Source organism: Theropithecus gelada, chromosome 11 (genome assembly GCF_003255815.1).
Source record: "Theropithecus gelada isolate Dixy chromosome 11, Tgel_1.0, whole genome shotgun sequence".
Classification (NCBI taxonomy): Eukaryota; Metazoa; Chordata; class Mammalia; order Primates; family Cercopithecidae; genus Theropithecus; species Theropithecus gelada.
The window spans coordinates 106,526,945-106,547,395 of NC_037679.1; the positions used below are offsets into that span (position 1 = coordinate 106,526,945).

Sequence of the window (20,451 nt, forward strand, 5' to 3'; positions counted from 1 at the left end):
GAACCCAGGAGGCAGAGGTTGCAGTGAGCTGAGATTGCGCCACTGCACTCCAAACTGGGTGACAGAGTAAGACTGGGTCTCAAAAAAAAGCCAAATGTAGATTTTTGAGTAGCCAATTAGCTCAAATGTCCAAGCATATAATTTTATTTTATTTTATTTTATTTTGCAGAGATGGAGTCTCACCATGCTACCTAGGCTGGTCTCAAACTCCTGGCCTCAAGCGATCTTCCCACCTCAGCCTCCCAAAGTGCTGGATCACAAGAATGAACCATCACACCCAACCCAACAACATACTTTTATTGCATTTAATTTCTTACCCTACAGTTATAATTGGTTATATATTTTAACTCATTATTAGGGACATTTCCAAATATACACAAATGTGCAGAAAATAAACCCCAACTTACCCATTACTCAGCTTCAACAATTTTCAAAAATTTACCAATACTCTTTTATTCATTTCCCACTTCTGTGTGTTTGTGCCCATCCTGAAGTTTGTTTTGTTTTGTTTTGAGACGGAGTCTCGCTCTGTCCCCAGGCTGGAGTGCAGTGGCCGGATCTCAGCTCACTGCAAGCTCCATCTCCTGGGTTTACGCCATTCTCCTGCCTCAGCCTCCCGAGTAGCTGGGACTACAGGCGCCCGCCACCTTGCCCGGCTAGTTTTTTGTATTTTTTAGTAGAGACGGGGTTTCAACGGGTTCGCCAGGATGGTCTCGATCTCCTGACCTCGTGATCCGCCCGTCTCGGCCTCCCAAAGTGCTAGGATTACAGGCTTGAGCCACCGTGCCCGGCCCATCCTGAAGTTTTTTAAAACGAGTATTAGGCATCATTTTATTTTGCCTATAAGTACCTCTATATGTATTTTTAACACATGAAAATATTTTAATATAACCACAATACCACTATTATAGCTAAAAATATTACGGTTGTAATTACTAATATATATTCCATTTTCAAGTTTCCCGACTGTCTCAAAAAAAGTCTTTGTTAGTTTTTGGTTGGTGGGTATTATCAAAATATCACTTACCAGTTCTTTTTCAAGTGAACCCAAGATGTTTAACTAAAGCTAGGAAGGAAGAGGAAATAATACTATGCTTCATATACCATGTACAATTTACAAACAAGTCAAGAACTATCTTCCCAAGGAATTTTCTTCTCCACCAACCAAACAACAACAACAAAAAACAAGCAACAACAAATAAACCCACTACAAAATAAGCCAGCATGGCGATACATATACCTTAGTATTCTGAGAAGTGATCCAAAGAGGACACAGCTCAGCTGCTCGGGGAGGGAAGGAGCTGTTACACTATGAGCTGAAGAAGGTGACTGGAAACCACCACCCATCATTTTGGAAAGGAAGAAGTCAGGTCAGCCACAGTCAAAGCTGGAGGTGAGGTCAGAGACCCTGTTCTAGAGTAAGCCTATTGCTCAAACAAGAGTCCACACCCAAGACTGTAAGTCAACCCCTGGCAAACTGCAACTCAAAGCTCAAAACACAGTGCTCTAAGCTAGAGATATAACGGAACTGCTATAAAAAGCAACAGTAGTAAGAACTGATTCAAATTATTCGGCAAACATTTATCAAAAGCCTACTTACTCTACTATCCTAGGATATAAATTGTATATTTAAAAAACTAGTATATAATGTATACAATAAGTAGCATATACTTCTCTACACATCTTTCCCCATTTAAGAGAAATTATGGATATATTAAATATTAATTATCTTGCCATACCAATTTATCTTTTTTCTATAAACGCAATTTGCCCCACCACCCCAACATACACAGACATTAAAACAAACTTGAATTCTTCTGTCTTTCCCAAACATTTTTGAGGAGTACAAGTGAGACTAACTTTTATTACACATACCACAGACCCAGTGCATTTATAGCTGTAATTCTTTTCTAAATTAAGGCCAAGCATGGTGGCTCACATCTGTAATCCCAATGGTTTGGGAGGCCGAGGTAGGAGGATTGCTTGAGCCCAGGAGTTTTAAGACCAGCTGGGCAACATAGCAAGACCCTGTCTCTACAAAAAATAAAAAATTAACTAGGTATGGTTGCACAGGCCTATAGTCCTAGCTATCTGGGAGGCTGAGGTGGGAGGATCCCTTGAACCGAGGAGGTCAGGGCTGTAGTGAGCTGTGATTACACCACTGCACTCCAGCTTGGGTGACAGAGCAAGACCATGTCTCAAAAAAATAAAAATTGAAAAAAATTAAATAAATCAAGCATTTAGTTTAGGAGGAAATCAAGAGAGCACTAAAGAATTTCCTACCTTGTATTGAAATTGTTTCCCGTAGGTTTATCTCAAGTATTTTATAGATGAAAATTGGTTAGGTGCACACAGAATAATTCTTGAGGGATTTGGTTCTATAGACACACTTAATATCAACCCTTTTTAAAATCCTTCACCTAAATTTCACCTATAAAAAAGTTTTGCTGGTCACAGTGGCTTGTGCCTGTAATCCTAGCACTTTCGGAGACTAAGGCAGGAGGACGGCTTAAAGCCAGGAGTTTGAGACCAGCCTGGGCAACAAAGAGAGACCCCATCTCTATAAAAATAATAAAAATAAAAAATAATAATTAGGCAGGTGTGGTGGCATGCACCTGTGGTCTCAGCTACTTGGGAGGCTGAGACGGGAAGATCGCTTGAGCCCAGGAGTTTGAGACTACAGTGAGCTATGATTGCTCTATTGCACTTCGGCCTGGGTGACAGAGACAGACCCCATCTCTTAAAAAAAAAAAAAAAAAAAATTAAATTTAAAACTGCAAAAAGAGTGAAGGGCACATATTTCTTAAAGAATGCTTGAGAAGAACAAAATGTGCCCCAAAACATGAAATAGCTCCTGATAATATCAGTTTTTAGTTGATCACTATGAAGGACATCTTCTAAACAATAACAAAACAAATCTGGTAGTCAAATTACCACAGGAAAGATCAAAACTTCCCCATTTTGGAACATTTTTGCTTCAGGTTTTTACTATTTGGGGTAATACAGGAAAAAATATGCCATCGGGACAAGAGCTGAACAGATGTCATCCCTTACCCTAGTTTACCTACTGGTAATTAAGCCCAACAGTTTATTGTCTGTACATCTTTTCTTTTGTATGTTCCCATACAAAACAATCTCTGGAATTTAGCTTCACTTTATGACACTATTGTGATTATTGTTCCTAACAGAGAGAGTCTAACCTAAGAATATAGCCCAATACATGAAAAACCTAACTGAACAGTAAACAACGATATTAATCTCATTGTAAAAAACATGAGATTCTTAGCAAATGGCAGCAAAAGAATTATGAATAAATTAATGAGGCATTAAAAAAAAAAATCTAAAGTTTCTGGCCAGGCGTGGTGGCTCACACCTGTAATCCCAGCACTCTGGGAGGCCGAGGCAGGTGGATCACGAGGTCAGGAGATCGAGACCATCCTGGCCAACATGGTGAAACCCCATCTCTACTAAAACACACAAAAAAAATTAGCCAGGTGCAGTGGCACACGCCTGTAGTCCCAGCTACTCGGGAGGCTGAGGCAGGGGAATCGATTGAAACCAGGAGGCGGAGGTTGCAGTGAGCCGAGATGGTGCTATTGCACTCCAACCTGATGACGGAGCAAGACACACTCCATCTCAAAAAAAAAAAAAAAACAAAAAACACTAAGTTTCCATGCCTTGACCGAAAAAAGTCACACAGGTTTCTTTTTCTTTAATTCACGTTTCTTTTTTTAAAAGCTGGTTAATGTGTAGATTTTATTCAAATTCATTTGGACTGTACATGAATATTAAAAAGTTGTAACATGAAGACTATTCATTAGACTATGATAGCAAAGCAAGTGATTCACAGAATAAGTACGATTTATTGACCCTGATCATTACCTTTACTACTTACCACTATTTAACATTACTTTTTTAATGTACTGTTTACTTGTTTATTGTCTTTCTTGTTTATTGTCCTGTCTTCTCCCACTAGAATGTAAGTTATGTAAGGGCAAAAACCTTCTCTTATTTTTCACTGTATGGCCAGGATCTAGCACTTCGTAGAAGCTCAGCATAAATTTGCTGAATGAGATGGGTGAATGAATACCTTCTGCCTTTGACCTCCACCACTTCCCTTTCTCCATACACATGTTAACCAATCTTTAACGCCAGGGTCAAACTCTATTATCTCTATGAAGATTACCTCCCTGAGCCCTCTTTCTCTTTTGTACCTGAATTTGGCACTTGCCAGCTGTCTGGTAATTGTTTATCTTTGCATATGTATCTCCCTTAAAATTTTTATAATCCTGTTCTCCGTAAGAACATGGACCAGTGTCCCCAACTTTTGGCATCCATCTCGGCACACGTAAACAGCACACTGTTAACAAATGTTTTGCTTGATTCGTATCAGTAGTTAATCCAGAAATTCAGTTAATAATTTCAGTTTTTTATAATGTATCCCTCCCTTTAAAATTAACTCAAAATAGGCCATGATATTACAGTGAATCCCTCTTTATTTTTATTTCTGACAATTTTAAATTTTACATTCTCATAATTATAATTAATGCTCATAATTTACTCTATCACTCTCCCTCAAGATTTTTTTTTTTTTTTGATACAGTGTCTTGCTCTGTTGCCCAGGCTGAAGCGCAGCAGTACAATCATAGCTCACTGCAGCCTTGACCTCCCAGGCTCAAGAGATCCTCCCACTTCAGCCTCCCAAGTAGCTGGCACCACAGCTGCCTACCATACCTGGCTAATTTTTTGATTTTTTTTGGAAACAAGGTCTATGTTGCCTAGGCTGGTCTCAACACCTGAGCTCAAGTGAGCCTCCTGCCTTAGCCTCTTAAAGTGCTGGGATTATAGGAATGAGTCACCACACCTGGCCTACATTTTTTAATGTAATAAAAAATCTTGTCAGTTTGTAGCAATACCTATAATGACGTTTCTAACCCCAATCAAGAAGGGTGTGAAGTTTCATTACTCTCTCTTGTTGCTGAGGTATAAGAGGGCATTTTTCCATTTATTCCTCTTTCCTTTCATGACAAGATGTATTCCATTCCCTTCCTTACTGATCATACTTCTGGCAAGCTTTTATTATTTCTTTGTACCTGTCCAAGGCCAAGGTAATCTGTCTTACATCCTTCTTTTGAGCCACTGTTTCCTCCAGTTATGTATTTGATTAAAATTCTAACTCCCCGTCTCAATCCATCTGTGTAGGAGAACTGCCTCTTCGTAAAGCCTGAGCCTGCTTCTTTAAATTCAGTCAACCTTTATGAACCTCTCTTCACACAGCCAACCCTTGATCATCAAGGATAATGAAATGCATACAAATAACAGATTGTCTACAACACAAGAAAATCAGGAAAAAAAACTGACATCTGGTTTTGGAATTTATCATATGTCGCTTTGGGCAAGACTTATTTTCCTAATTATGTTTTTTGTTTAAGCCAACATTCGGATTTTCTTTTACAATGGTGAATATCTCAGTTTTAAATGATCAGGAAATTTCTTTTAAAGCCAATCAAGCATCAACTATGGTTTTTCCTGTGAAATCTTTTTAACTAGCCCCTTTCATCTGTTGAAATCTGTCATAAAATCTGTTTTGTTTCCTCTAAATTATCTCATTTTCTTGGGATTCTGATCCAAATGAGTTCACCCTATATTAATTTACTTCTTCAAACTAAAGTACCTTTTGCTTGAGAACGCAACGCATTCTAAAAAACACTGAACGTCCAGTGAAATTTTTAGTTCAGGTAACACGAAGTAGAAAACTATTTTTGTCTAGGAAAACTTAGAGTTGTAGGATAAATTATTACACTGGTAATTCTAGCAAATTATATTTAGCAGGATTTTAGGAGTAGTAGAAAATTGAAAAAAGTTAATACTGGACAGCTATATATGTCTGCTTCACCAATATATTAATCCCATATGCTAAAAACTGTATGAAATTAAATTCCCAGTACAGGCATTTACAGAAAATAGCATCAAAACACACTTACACATAAATCCTGCCTCTCCTGATCCCTACCTAAACTCTGCAACCTTCTCACACCTACTCTTCCCCACTCCCATCTCAGCCTCACTGCCACTCTCAAGTGTCCCACAAATAATTTTTAAATGTGTAGGAAAAAGGAAAATAACTGGGATAACAGGATCTCCTCTTTTGCTGCCTTCTCAGTCACTGCCATTAAGTTTTTGGCCCAAGAGACTCCAACGCCCAATTTTACATGTCTATTTTTATTTTATAGGTACACACAATCACCAAACTGAACAAAAGGACAGGGCATTCTAAATTGAAAAAGGAGCAAAACTGGATAATTCTGCAGTTCTGTTCCTAGCCCCCTCCATAATCATGCACTATGATCATTTGGCACCATAATCAAGCCAAATGAGATATTTTACTTTGAGTTGCTGATATAGCAGAGGTTAATACTAAAAAATAATAATAATAATTACCACAGTTTACACATTTTTTTATCTGAATGTACATTTATAGTACTTGAACCGAGTTATTTTCAATACACTATTCACCACATTAACAAAATTCAAAATAAGTTCATTTCTAATTTTTTCCCCCATGTAGAATTTTGATAAATGCAAAACTTATTTTACCTAAAATCCAACTCTTGGGCTGCTGTTATTCAGCCTAAATTTTTATATAAGACTGCAAATGTTAGCCAAATTTAAAAAAAATTTTAATGCAACTGTCCACATTGTCTTCAAACTCAGTAAATTCCACAATTTTAAAACACAAAAACCTTTCACCGTGCCTACTCACATTTTTACTAAAATCCCTACACAAAGCCATACATTCTGCTTTTCATTTTACTTCTCCAAGCTGCTGCCTTCACCAAATAGACTCCACGAGCCTCCCAAGTGGTATCCACCAATATATGTGATTCTCAAGGAAAAGTATTAAAGAGTAATTAATTCAATTGGTACGAAATCTCTTCTTTTACAATTTTACCTTAACTTTAAAAAGACTTTTCTTGATGGAGATGAAAATCCTTTGAGGAAACGGTTGTCCTTTACATGGACTCTCCATCAGCCCCATAAGGTGAGTGGCATAAAGAGGCATTTTCTCTGACAGTCTCCGTTCCCCAAACACTAGTCCTAAGCTTTTGCATGGATGGTAAATTTCACACACAAACACTCGGAAAAGAAAGAAGAGAAAGAAACATACCTGGTTTATTTTCTAAATAGGTTTGATAGGTTTGGTTCACTTGAAAGAGCAGATTATTTACTTATAATCTTTTAAAACAGAAGTGGCAGCCAGAGCACTGGGTAAATAAAAACTTCACAGAGTTTTAAAACCCTGCATCTTAACTCACTTCCCTTTGGTTCAAGGGGACGGCACAGCAAACCCCACGGCAAATGAGATTATGCAACAGGCTTTTTTCGTCCCCACCTTATTCATCACAGGCTGGTTAGAGGTGTGCTTTCTCCAATCTGAGACACCCACGACTTCAAAACGCCAAGAACCCTTGCAGCTGATGTTTTCTAAACTTCTTTAGGATTTTGCAGTATCCATTCATTTTCAGATCTACTTGCATTTTCTCTGGTTCATTACTGGTATTCTTTAGGAAATAAACCCAGCATCTGAAGATATTTCCCTCTGTGGTGTTCCATTACATGAAACTACACGTGATACACAGACCCTGGGCTTTTTTATTTCTCACGTTTTGCAGCTAGTGTAAATAAAGAAGTCACTAGGCTTCGGGCCCCCCAACGCCAAGACCCGAGCCCCTGTCCGAAAATTGAGGGCTTTTTTGGTTGGCTGGTTGAAGAAAGCAGCACCGTCACCACCCAGGTGGCCTCGCTGATTACACCAAAGGCGAATTGGGGATAATGGGAACAGTCAGGCCGGGGCCCCACTTGGCAGGCGTGTTGTGTAACACTCGCGCCTGGAAGTGAGCAGCTTCGCCCGCGAAGGTGCCGCGTCCCGCGGCGGCCGCTCCTCTCGGCGGGGCCCGGTCCAAGCCCGCTGGCAGCGCAGCGGCCGGGAGCGCACCCACTGCGACCCCGCGCCCAGCCGCACGCCCCCTTCCCGCTCCGGCCAGCCTCCAGCCAGGCCTACACCCGCGCTTCAAACGCTCCTGCGGCCCCCGGCCGCGGTCGCCCCCACGCCGCCTCCCGAAAGGGTGGCCGGTACGCCCGGGAAGGCAGAGCCGGCGGGGCCAGAGCGCGGCTCCCCGCACCGGGAGTCGGGGCGCGCTGCGGAGCGTCCATGCGGCCGGGCGGCAAGGCGCCCCGGGCCCCGGACCCTCCCGCCCGCACACCCAGCGCGGCCCGCCAAGGCCACTTACTTTTGGGGCCGCCGACCTCCCAATTCCCTCAGAGGGAAACGAAAGTTGTCACGGCGTCTCCCCTCGGGCCCCCCCTCGCCTCCCGGGCTTGCGAGGCGCCGCCGCGGAGCCGAGAGGGCGGCTGCGCTCCCGCTCGCGTCCCGTCCCGTCGCTCTCCTCCTCCTCTTCTTTTCACTATATTATCTTCTCCTTCTCTGAGGGGTGGGTGGGGGCGGGAGGCTTAGGAAGAGAGGAGACGCTCGCAACTTTTCTTCACTCTTTCTCTTCCACCCTCCCCCCCAATCAGCCTTCAAAAAAAAATGTCGAAGGAGATGAAGAACTTAGGGAGGTAAAGGTGGGGGGTCGCGTTGTGAAAGCGGGGGCTGAGGGGAGGGAGAGGTGGTAATAATCGTTCAAAAACTGATTAAAGCCCCCCGAACACTGATACATAGAAAGAGGGGGAAAGGCGGGGGGGTGGGGTGGGGGGTTGGGGGAAAGAGAAAGAGTCGCTGGTCAGGAAACTTCAAGCGCGGATGAGGTCATTGGTTTAAAAATAAAGAGATGGCGTCACTTGAAACCAATCCCAGTGAATGAACTCAGCGGAGCCCCGGGGAAAGGAGGAGACAGGCGAGGGCAGGGCGGTGGGCGCCGGGCGGGGCCGCGCGCCCGCCCATCCCGCGGCCGCCCGAGGCCGGAGCGCGGCTCCGCGCCTCGTTCCGGCCGCTCGGGGAGGGGTCAGGTCATGTTCCCTTCCCGAGTCCGGCGACTCTGAGGCAGGTTCCGCGGGCGCCGCTGGGAGGAGCCGGAGCTGCCGGAGGAGGCGGCCCCGCGGCCTCCTACCCCTCCTCCTCCTCCTCCTTCCGCGCCCGCGCGCCCGCCGCCCCCCGGGCTCGCGGCCCCGACCCCCTCCAGTGCTGCGCCCCAACAGGTATCGGAGGGTTTTCTCCTCACCCAGACCCAGAACCTTTCCCTCCTCCTTGAGCTGTTTCCAGCTGCCTCACCAACATCAAAAAACGCAAACACTGATTTGAGAGAATTACAATCGCTCGGTAAAAAGCCTGACGAATGCAAAAGGCAAGGCTCTGCCATCTCTCAGAAGTTACAGGTACTTCAAGAAAAATCACACTACTGTTGTCAGGCATTCAGCTACCTATATGTTTATGGTGAAAACCCCCTCATAAATGTTCCTACATTACTTTACTTATATTTACAAATACAAGGATAGCAGCCTACATTTTCTTTAAAAATGTTTTCTACAGGACGCAGCGCTGAAACATCTTTAAATCAGACCAGGGGTTCACCGCCTCTTGAGAGGTACAAAACCCTTTATTGATTTAACTCCACGTACCTCGTGTATTTTATTATGTGAATTCATTAAAATCTCTTTGTTTTGAGATGATATTACGCACTTTGGAAAACGAGAGACCTAAGGTGGTGACAAACCAGGACTTGGAATCACTGAATAGGACAATCGGAGCTTTATTCCAATGTTCTTTGAGCATTTGAGCATGAAGCTGCTTCTACTGAGAGTACTCACGTGGATATCACATAACAAAGATGTGATTAATGACGGAAAAGCCCCCTGCGAGTGGACTGCTCCATGAGCCAGAATTTATGTGTAGGGATAATCTAACTCTTAAAATATTCCGTTTGCAATGTGCCGGATTGGGACACTGGACCCTAAAGGCACTGTTTGTTTGGCATATCCATGTGCACCCTGCCTAAAGCACTTTTTTCCACTAGCAAAAGAACTGAGAAGCAGGTTTGGGTGGATTAGAAAGATAATACACCCCTGTTACTACTTTTCTGCCTTTAAGTCCTGCAACTAAAGGGCATTCCTTATGATTGGTAATCATTGAAGGTTAGTGTTGCGGGGTAAGGTTCTGGGAACTTCTGGCCCATCTTTTATAGGAGGGAAAAAAGCCCATTTAAAGATGGGAGGCGCCCTAGCACCTCTGGCAGTAGTAGGTAAAGCCTGAAGGCCACAGATGGAGAAGCAACTTGGAGCCTATGCCTCTGGCCTCTGGAAGACTTCTGCTAGGCGAAGCAACTCTCTCCCACTGCTCCTTGTCCTCTGCTGGCCAGGAGGTGTTACTGCAGCTTCCCTGGGATTATTTGTGCTCTACCAGGAAACCCCTAAAAATCTACTAACTGTAGACCTTTGTTGGAGGTGTTGGGATTTTTAGGAATGAAAGAGAAGATAGTCCTTTTACTAGTGGTACAGAGCATGGATCTTGCCTGAAGGAAAGATTCGTGAGAATTAATGGTATCCCCTTTGCATGCCAAAGTTCCCGTAACCTTACTTTAACTGACATGGCTTGAAACGTTTCTCCCCTTTCCTCAGTTACACAATTAAGTGTGTGTGATGTATGATGTGGTGCCATCATAGCTATCATGGAAGCCTCTCAGGGTATTTCATCTATTTCTGGAAACAAGACGTAGATTACAGCTCATTAAAAACGAAATCAATGATTGAGTAATGCACAATATTGGTTAAAAGGGTCAGGGGGCCCGGCGCGGTGGCTTAAGCCTATAATCCCACCACTTTGGGAGGCCGAGGCTGGTGGATCACGAGGTCAAGAGATCGAGACCATCCTGGCCAACATGGTGAAGCCCCATCTCTACTAAAAATACAAAAATTAGCCGGGCATGGTGGTGGGCGCCTGTAGTCCCAGCTACTCAGGAGGGTGAGGCAGGAGAATCACTTGTACCTGGGAGGCGGAGGTTGCGGTGAACCGAGATCATACCACTGCACTCCAGACTCTAGCCTGGCAACAGAGTGAGACTCCATCTCAAAAAAGAGAAAAGGAGCAATGTAGGCTGGGATTATAAGGGAAGGCACCTTATAAAGAGTTTTGACCTTATCCTTGAAGGATAATTCAGATTTAGTTTGCAGTGAAGAAGCCAGTGGAGGGACAATTCCGGAGGGCAAATGGCAATGAACCAAGACAAGGATGTGGAATGAATGATGAGTAAGGTGTATTCAGGTGAGAGAAGAGTAAACCCTTCCAGTAGCAGTAGAAATCGGTATGTAGCAATTAGGTATGAGGTTAAGTTTAAGAGATACAGAGGCACATTGTGGAGGTACTTGAATGTTAAGATAAATAGATTGTTACCTGCCCAGCAGGTGAAGGAGAAACCACTAAACAAGTTTATTTCACCAAAGAGTACATTTCTCTTTCTTTTACTGAGAAAGGTTTTCTACATACTAACAATAAATATGTGGAAACAAAAACAGAACCATTTATAATTGCTCCAAAGAACGTGAAATATTTACATGTAAATCTAACAAAACATGTACAAGATCTGTGTGCTGAAAATTATAAAATGCTGATGAAAGAAATTAAAGAAGACTAATTGGAATGGCATACTATATTCATGGATTGGAAGAATCAATAAAGATGTTATTTCTTCCCAAATTGATCTATAGATTTAACATGATTTTCATCAATATCCCAGTAAGATTGTTTGTAGTCATAGGCAATTTTAAACTAAAACAGTGTCCAACACATCTAGAGGGCTGAGTGCTAGATTCCCCCAGGATGGAGGAAGAGCACATAAACTTAGGGCACTAGCAAGGCAGGGAGTCCAAGATTTACAATCAGATAATCTAGAAAGAAGCTATTTTTGCTTCAGTACGTGTAAGTGTGTGGTTTAGTACTGTTTTTAGTTAGAGTTAAATATGGGGAAGGAGCACCAAAATTGCTAGTTAGAATTAAATATGGGGGAGGAGCACCATAATCCTTAGTGTTTAGACCCTCTTAAGGTCTTACTTAATCCCTCCCTGGCTGAAATTTATTCATTGACAAACAGTGATTGAGTGCCTACTACCCATATGTGCCAGGCACTGCACCTAGCTCTGGGAATATGGTTATAAATAAGATAGGGAAGGCTCCCTATCTCATGAAACTAACATTCGAGCGGAGAGAGAAGACAGTAAGTCAATAAACAAAAACCACGGCCTGGACTGTGACAAGATGGACTACACAGGGAGAAAACTGGGTGAGGTGATAGTGAATGACTTAGGGTAGGGGTGAAGGTGGTGGGGGAAGTTCAAATGAAGAGGGGCATTTGAACTGAGACCTTAAGGATGGCAACAGGGGAAGTGGTCAGGGTAGAGAAAACAGGTCACTCTAAGACCCTTCAGCAGAAACAGAGTGACTTATAGAGAGTAGGTGTGTTCCCAGAGCCAAAGGAAGCCAGTGGGGCACAAAGGTATAAAACAAGGTTGGGCAGGAGCCAGATTATGTAGTACCTTATAGTGTATGGCGTTCACATTCTATTCTAAAAGATTTAAGCAGTTAGTACATGATCTGATTTATGAAGAGGATATTTGCAAGTAAGTAAGCATTAAAGGTTGGGTTTTAGAGAGCTGGGGTTTTTTCAAGCAGATAAAAGCCTGTTTTATTTGAATGATTGGTCTATGTAATTACTGAGGCCACTATGTATAGACAAGAAAGGAGGAGCTTTATTTCTTGGTCTCTTCCTCCTTGGACAACATCTTGATGATCTCCTCCTTGGCCTGGAGGCACTCGTCATGGAGTTTGCACGCTTCCTTAGTCTTAGGCCAGTGGGCCTCAGCCTGGTCCGCCAGGAGCTTCTTGCGGGACTTGTCTACCTTCAGCTTGCAGATGATTCCATGAGAATATGCTTGTTTTTGAACACAGTCCCTTTCACCTTCTGGTACAGAGTGTAATACATGTGGCAATCAATCTTCTTAGATTCACAGTATCTTCTAGGCAGCTGGCACAGAATCCTCATTCTCCTCATCCAGGTTACCTTCCCTGGCATTCAGGCATTGGCTGTACCCTCTTGCTTACCTATGCCCAGGTGCCTGCCCTTCCGCTGGGCCAAGGTTTTTCTGGCATCAAGGAGCCTGGGAATGGACAGGCACGGGCTTGCAGATGATCAGCCCATGTTTGATCAGCTTCTGGATTTGCTGATGGGAGTTAACATTGGTCTCTGTGAGCCAACCAGACCTTCTCTTTGCCATAGCAAAAGACACTAGAGGCAAACTTCCTCTGAAGCCTGAGCACACACATGGCTTCAGCTGCAGCAGCAAAAAGAGTTTTAATATTCTTAATGTAATTTAGCAGCTCCCTTTTCCAATAGGAATTGAGTGTTTTTGGCAATTTTGTTAATCTCCAAGGATCCTTTGAATGTTCTGAAGTCAAATGTTCTTAGCCTAGGATTTGTGGATTCCTAGAGAGAATATAGATGGGCTCCAGAGGGTCTAAGAGCCCCCTAAAATTATGTGTATATATGCTTATATATGTTTTTCTGTGAGTGGGTCTCTAGCTTTCAACAGATTTTATTTTCTTTTCATTTTTAATGAGATGGGGTCTCCCACTGCCCAGGCTGAAGTACATAATCATGGCTCACTGCAGTCTCAACTTCCAGGGCTCAAGTAATCCTCCTGCCTCAGCGTCCCAAGTAGCTAGGACTACAGGTGCAAACCACTATGCCTGGCTATTTTTTAAAACATTTTCTTTTTGTAGAGATGGGGTCTTGCTTTGGTGCCCAGCCTGGTTTTGAACTCCTGGGATCAAGCACAGTCCTCCTGCTTCAGCCTCCCAAAGTGCTGGGGTTACAGGCATGAACCACCATGCACAGCTGCAACAAATTTTCAAAGGATTTTATCACACACACAAAAAAAGCGAGTAAGACCTACTTCACATTGAAGTCTTGGCTATACTTTTGGGATAGTAGTGCTACTGTTATCTTAGGGTTCACGACACTGAACAAATTACAGATCTAGAAAGAAGCAAGTTCTGCCTCAAAGAGATGACACTATGTTGGAGGAGGGCAATATTTACAACAGAGTAGGAAAGAACTTCTTGGAAGAAAAATGTTACCTGTGTGATGTGAGAATTAGAAGATACCTAGGAATTTACCTGGTACCATCTCACTTACATTACATGTAAGAAAATGAAGATCCAGAGAGGTTAAATGACTTGCCCAAGGTTGTATAGCTGGTTAGAGACTAAAGAGGAATTCAAAACAGGTCACCAACACTCAGTACAGCACTCTGCGCTCCCCAAGGAAAGGTATACAAAGAAACTGGACTATTGAGCTTAAAAGTTTAATAGGAAATATGTGTTAAATTTTATTCAACTCAATTACACAAATGCATGCTCATTCCTAAGGAATTGGAAGGAAAGAGGGAAGTAAAGGAGTTCAAAAATGTGTAAGTTCTCAGTCCTGAAAGAGATGAAAAACATCAATGTTAAGATGTACAATCAAAACAAAGTAAACAGCAACAACTTTTTTTTTTTTTTTGAGATGGAGTCTCACTCTGTCGCCCAGGCTGGAGTGCAGTGGTGCGATCTTGGCTCACTGAAACCTCGGTCTCACAGGTTCAAGCGATTCTCCTGCCTCAGCCTCCTGAGTAGCTGGGATTACAGGCATGCACCACCACACCTGGGTAATTTTTGTATTTTTAGTAGAGACGGGGCTTCACCGTTTTGGCCAGGCTGACACCTGAGGTCGGGGGTTCAAGACCAGCCCGGCCAACACTATGTTATCAGTCTGTATCTGATCTTTCTGCGGCAGATTTGTGGGGTTTTTTGTTTTTGTTTTTGTTTTTGTTTTTGTTTTTGTTTTTGTTTTGAGACGGAGTCTTGCTCTGTCACCCAGGCTGGAGTGCAGTGGCCGGATCTCAGCTCACTGCAAGCTCCGCCTCCCGGGTTCACGCCATTCTCCTGCCTCAGCCTCCCGAGTAACTGGGACTACAGGCACCTGCCACCTCGCCCGGCTAGTTTTTTGTATTTTTTAGTAGAGACAGGGTTTCACCATGTTAGCCAGGATGGTCTCGATCTCCTGACCTTGTGATCCGCCCGTCTCAGCCTCCCAAAGTGCTGGGATTACAGGCCTGAGCCACCGTGCCCAGCCTTCTGCAGCAGATTTGTTAAACAGACTCAGTAAGTTACAAAAACGAGACGACTTTTCACTTATCAGTTTGGCAGTTATTTTAAAAACTGGCAATCCCACAATTGAGTTAACAGTGTGGAGAAACAGACTCTCAATACCACTGGTGAGAATATAAACAGGTATTACTCTTCTGGAGGGCAGTTTGGCAATATGCTTACGAACGTCTTTAAAAATGCATACCCAACAATTTTACTTTATGAATTTATCTTGGCCAGGTGTGGTGGCTCACGCTTGTAATCCCAGCACTTTGGGAGGCTCGGGCGGGTGGATCACGAGGTCAGGAGTTCGAGACCATCCTGGCCAACACAGTGAAACCCCGTCTCTACTAAAAATACAAAAATTAGCCGGGAGTTGTGGCAGATGCCTGTAATCCCAGCTACCCGAGAGGCTGAGGCAGGAGAATCACTTGAACCTGGGGGGCAGGGGTTGCAGTGAGCTGAGATGGGGCCCCTGCACTCCAGCCTAGGCGACAGAGCTAGACTCCATCTCAAAAAAAAAAAAGAATTTATCTTAAGGAAATGATAGTACTATTTTCAAAGTCATGAATGAGGATGTTAATCATCATAATAATAGCTAACATTTATTGAATATTACCTCATTTAATTCTCATAACTATTAATCTTCCCAGTTTACAGTTAACTTGCTCAGGGTTACATAGCCAATGGGACACAGTGGCTCACACCTGTAATCCCAGCACTTTGGGAGGCTAAGGCAGGCAGATCACTTGGGCTTAGGAGTTCGAGAACAGCCTGGGCAACATAGCCAGACCTCATCTCTACAAAAAAACTTAAAAAAAAAAATTAGCCAGATGTGGCCGGGTGTGGTGGCTCATGCCTGTAATCTCAGCACTTTGGGAGACTGAGGCGGGCGGATCACCTGAGGTCGGGGGTTCGAGACCAGCCTAACCAACATAGAGAAACCCTGCTTCCACTAAAAAATACAAAAAAGTAACTGGGCGTGGTGGCGCATGCCTGTAATCCCAGCTACTCGGGAGGCTGAGACAGGAGAATTGCTTGAACCCAGGAGACAGAAGTTGCAGTGAGCCAAGATCATGCCATTACACTCCAGGCTGGGCAACAAGAGTGAAACTCCATCTCAAAAAACAAACAAACAAACAAAAATTAGCCAGGTGAGGAGGCATATGCTTGTAGTCCCAGCTACTCAGGAGGCTGAGGCAGGAGGATCACTTGAGCCCAGGAAGTCAAGGTTGCAGTGAGCTGGGATTGTGCCACTGCACTCCAGGCTGGGCAACACAGTGAAACCCCATCTAAAATATCAAAGGATTTGGACTTTTTTCAAGGCAAGCAATGGAGGAGCCATTGAAAAATTTTTAAACAAGAAAGATCAGATTCACACTTTTCCATATAAAGAATGGTTAGGTGGGGCAGACATAAAGCAAGACAGGAAACAATTATATGAGTTAGAGAATCAAATAGAAATGAGAAGACAGATACAAGATGTTGAAAAGCTAGAATCAAAAGGACCTTGCAAACAATTAGACATGAGCTGTTAAGGGGAAAAGCAGTGTCAAGGGTAACTCCCAGATTTCTGAGCAAATGAGCGGATGGTGGTGCTGCTTAGTTTGCGGAGAGAAAAGGTAAGAAGTTGAATTTTAAGCATGTCAAGTTCAAGGGGCCTATGGAACCTCAAGAGGAGTAAGCTATTGCATTTATCAATGTCCAAAGGTCAGAGACAGTGTCTGGGCAAGAGACAAAGATTTTGGATTCATTCACTATATTTAATTGTAGTTATGAATGGTTGATGTGACCACAGGAAAGTGAGGCAAAAAAATGTTGGCAATCAAGGGAACTGTGAGGTTTAAAGAAGCTCATACGCTGGGCACGGTGGCTCACGCCTGTAATTCCAGCACTTTGGGAGACCAAAGCGGGTGGATCATCTGAGGTCAGGAGTTCGAGACCAGCCTGGCCAACATGGTAAAACCCTGTCTCTACTAAAAATACAAAAATTAGCTGGGCATGGTGGCCCATGCCTGTAATCCCAGCTACTCAGGAAGCTGAGACAGGAGAATCACTTGAACCCAGGAGGCAGAGGCTGCAATGAGCCGAGACTGTACCATTGCACTACAGCCTGGGCAAAAAGAGCAAAACTCCATCTAAAAAAAAAAAGAAAGGCTCATAGGGAGACTGAGAAGGAGAAACTAGAGAAGTAGAAAGGAAAGCAGTGAAAATGGCTGTTACAGAAAGAGAGCCAAGAAAGAGTTTCAAGCAGGGCAAGAGTGTGTTTCTGGTGGGTTAATACCTCGGGGAAGTCCCATAAGATAAAGATGAAAATGTATTTCTTTGATTTAGCAATAAATTAACTGGGGAGAGAGTGGTTTTGCTGAAGGCAGTCTTGCAAAGGCAAGATTGCAATGAGCCGAAAAAGGAGTAAGAAGGAATAAAATGGAAACTGTGAAATATAAACCACTCTTTCAAGAAGATTGTTCAGGGAAGGAGAAAAGTCGGATAATCTTATTAGAGGCAGATGTAGAATATTTAAACCCTACAAAAATCCTAATGACCTGCCAAGCAGTCTAAGGTTTTGTTTTGTTTTAATAAAACAATTCATAACAAATAGGGATTAGACAAATGAGAAATGAAAATTTCTTAGTTGTAATCTCAGGAGAGATTTTTGCTACTTACAGCTCAAACCTTATTTTCAATATTAGATGGAACACACATTTACAGCTCTTCTTAGGGTATTTTGACAAGTCTTTTAATAACTGTGAAGTAAAATATTAATAATAATAGAATTGTCATTTCTAACCTCAGGTGTATTTATCTTTTAAAAGGCTGAAAAGTACTCTCATAATTTAAAAAAAATGGTGGTAGCAGGGAAAAAGTAAATAAAAGGCTAAAAATATTTATTGGCAGTTGCTTATAATTTTTCTCAATTGTTGATTCACAGCTCACCAAAAATTTAAATTTAAGTGGCAAATACCTTTTTTTTTCTTCAGTCTCACTCTGTCACCCAGGCTAGAGTGCAATGGGGCCATCTTGGCTCACTGCAACGTCCACCTGCCAGGCCCAAGCAATCTTGCTACCTCAGCCTCCCAAGTAGTTAGAACTACAGGCATGCGCCACCACGCCTGTCTACTTTTTGTATTTTTAGTAGAGACTGGGTTTCGCCATGTTGCCCAGGCTGGTCTCGAACTCCTCGGCTCAAGTGATCCGCCCACCTTCGCCTCCCAAAGTACTGGGATGGCAGGTTTGAGCCACCATGCCCGGCCCCTGTCTAATATTTTATTCTGCCTCAACAATTATCCTAAGGATTATGTCCAACTCTCACAAACTGCAGAATGAAATTAAATCTAATTCAATTTAGCAAGTAAAAGTCTTACAGCACCTTTACTAGAAAGTCTATGCAGAAAGGCTAGATGTGATGGCACATGTGTGTAGGCCTACCTACTCAGAAGGCTGAGGCAGGAGGACCACTTGAGGCCTGGAGTTCAAGACCAGACTGGGCAACATAGTGAGACCGTCTCTCTACCAAAAAAAAGTTGTTTTTTTAATTAGCTAGGCATGGTGGCATGCACCTATAGACCCGGCTACTGAGGAGGCTGAAACAAGAGGATTGCTTGAGCCCAGTAGTTCCAGATTACAGTGAGCTAAGATTGTGCCATAGATTGTGCACTGTAGCCTGGGTGACAGAGAGAGACCCCATCTCCAACTAAATAAATAAATAAATCTGTGCAGGAATGGAAAAACTGAAGTATAGTAATAAAGATGCTGTAAAAGTCAAACAATTATGAACAATTTCTTTCTTTCTTCCTTTTTTTTTTTTTTTTTTTGAGATGGAGTCTCACTCTGTTGCCCAGGCTGGAGTGCAATGGTGTGATCTCAGCTCACTGCAACCTCTGCCTCCCAGGTTCGAGTGATTCTCCTCCCGAGTAGCTGGGATTACAGGCATGTTTTTGTATTTTTAGTAGAGACAGGGTTTCACCATGTTGGCCAGGCTGGTCTTGAACTCCTGACCTCAGGTGATCGACCCGGCTCAGCCTCCCAAAGTGCTGGGATTACAGGCATGAGCCCCTGCACCTGGCCGTATGAACCATTTCTTTAGGTGAGTTTGGCTTCTTTTTATCTGACCCTGAAGAAAATAATTGGAATGAATACAGTAATTCCCTTCCCCTTCCCCTTTCCCTTTCTTTTCGACAGAGTCTCACTCTGTCACCCAGGCTGGAACGCAGTGGCACATTCATGGCTCACTGAAGCTTCAACCTTCTGGACTCAAGTGGTCCTCTTGCCTCAGCCTCCTGAGTAGCTGGGACTACAGGCATGTGCCACCATGCCCAGCTAAATTTTTTTTTTTTTTTTTTGTAGAGGCAGAGTGTTGCTTTGTTGCCCAGGCTGGTCTCAAACTCCTGGACTCAAGCAATCCTCCTGCCTCGGCCTCCCAAAGTATTGAGACTACAGGCATGAGCCACCGTGCTTGGCCTCCTTTTTTCTGATATAAATAATCTGTTTTTTAAAATTGCTGTTTTTGCAGGCCAGAGATTTTTTAATGTTTTTTTTCATTTTCTGAGTAAACATATGTCTCAGTGTACTAAGTTTTTAAATTCACAGTGGCTTTCTGGACTAACAGTAACAACATCCAGTCACAATATTCATGTTTATAAATGGAAACATTTACCTTTGGAACAGTCTTTAACCAGTAACTGAACCTCTTGTTCAATGTTGGTTAAACAGCAAGATGGGATATTCTGACCAAAAAGCAAAAAACCAATTTTAATTAAAAATACTTTTAAAGTGTATGTAGTCAATTTTCTATTGTCTTGACACAAAAGATCTATTCCTCTAGTTTAGGTAACTGAGTTTTAAGAATATCGCAGCTGGGCACAGTGACTCACGCCTGTAATCCCAGCACTCTGGGAGGCCGAGGCGGGCAGATCATGAGGTCAGGAGTTTGAGACTAGCCTGGCCAACATGGTGAAACACCATCTCTACTAAAAATACAAAAATTCACCGGGCGTAGTGGCAGATGCCCGTAATCCCAGCTACTCGAGAGACTGAGGCAGGATAACTGCTTAAACCCGGGAAGCAGAGGTTGCAGATAGCCAAGATCGCGTCACTGCACTCCAGCCTGGGTGACAGAGCAAGGCTCTGTCTCGGGGGAAAAAAAAAAAAAAAATTTCAAACCACTATAGTGGTTAACTATATTTCTAGTTACTATAAAGAAACTAGAAATGTAATGGATTTGAAATCCAATAAACTATCACCATGTCAAATCAAATACACAACAGGCAGCTCTT

The 20,451-nt window shown here is 43.0% G+C and overlaps 1 protein-coding gene and 1 pseudogene across 1 annotated transcript in view; both read right to left on the reverse strand.

The window, feature by feature from the left end:
- The window catches only part of DUSP16 (dual specificity phosphatase 16), a 92,429-nt gene extending 83,419 nt beyond the window's left edge, over positions 1-9,010 (reverse strand). The window contains exon 1 of the mRNA XM_025402177.1: positions 8,292-9,010. The gene's annotated coding sequence lies outside the window, so the exon portion shown is untranslated. The remainder of the gene's footprint in view (positions 1-8,291) is intronic.
- A 3,728-nt stretch (positions 9,011-12,738) lies between these two features.
- Positions 12,739-13,321, reverse strand: LOC112635389 (annotated as a pseudogene).
- Positions 13,322-20,451: the final 7,130 nt, after the last annotated feature.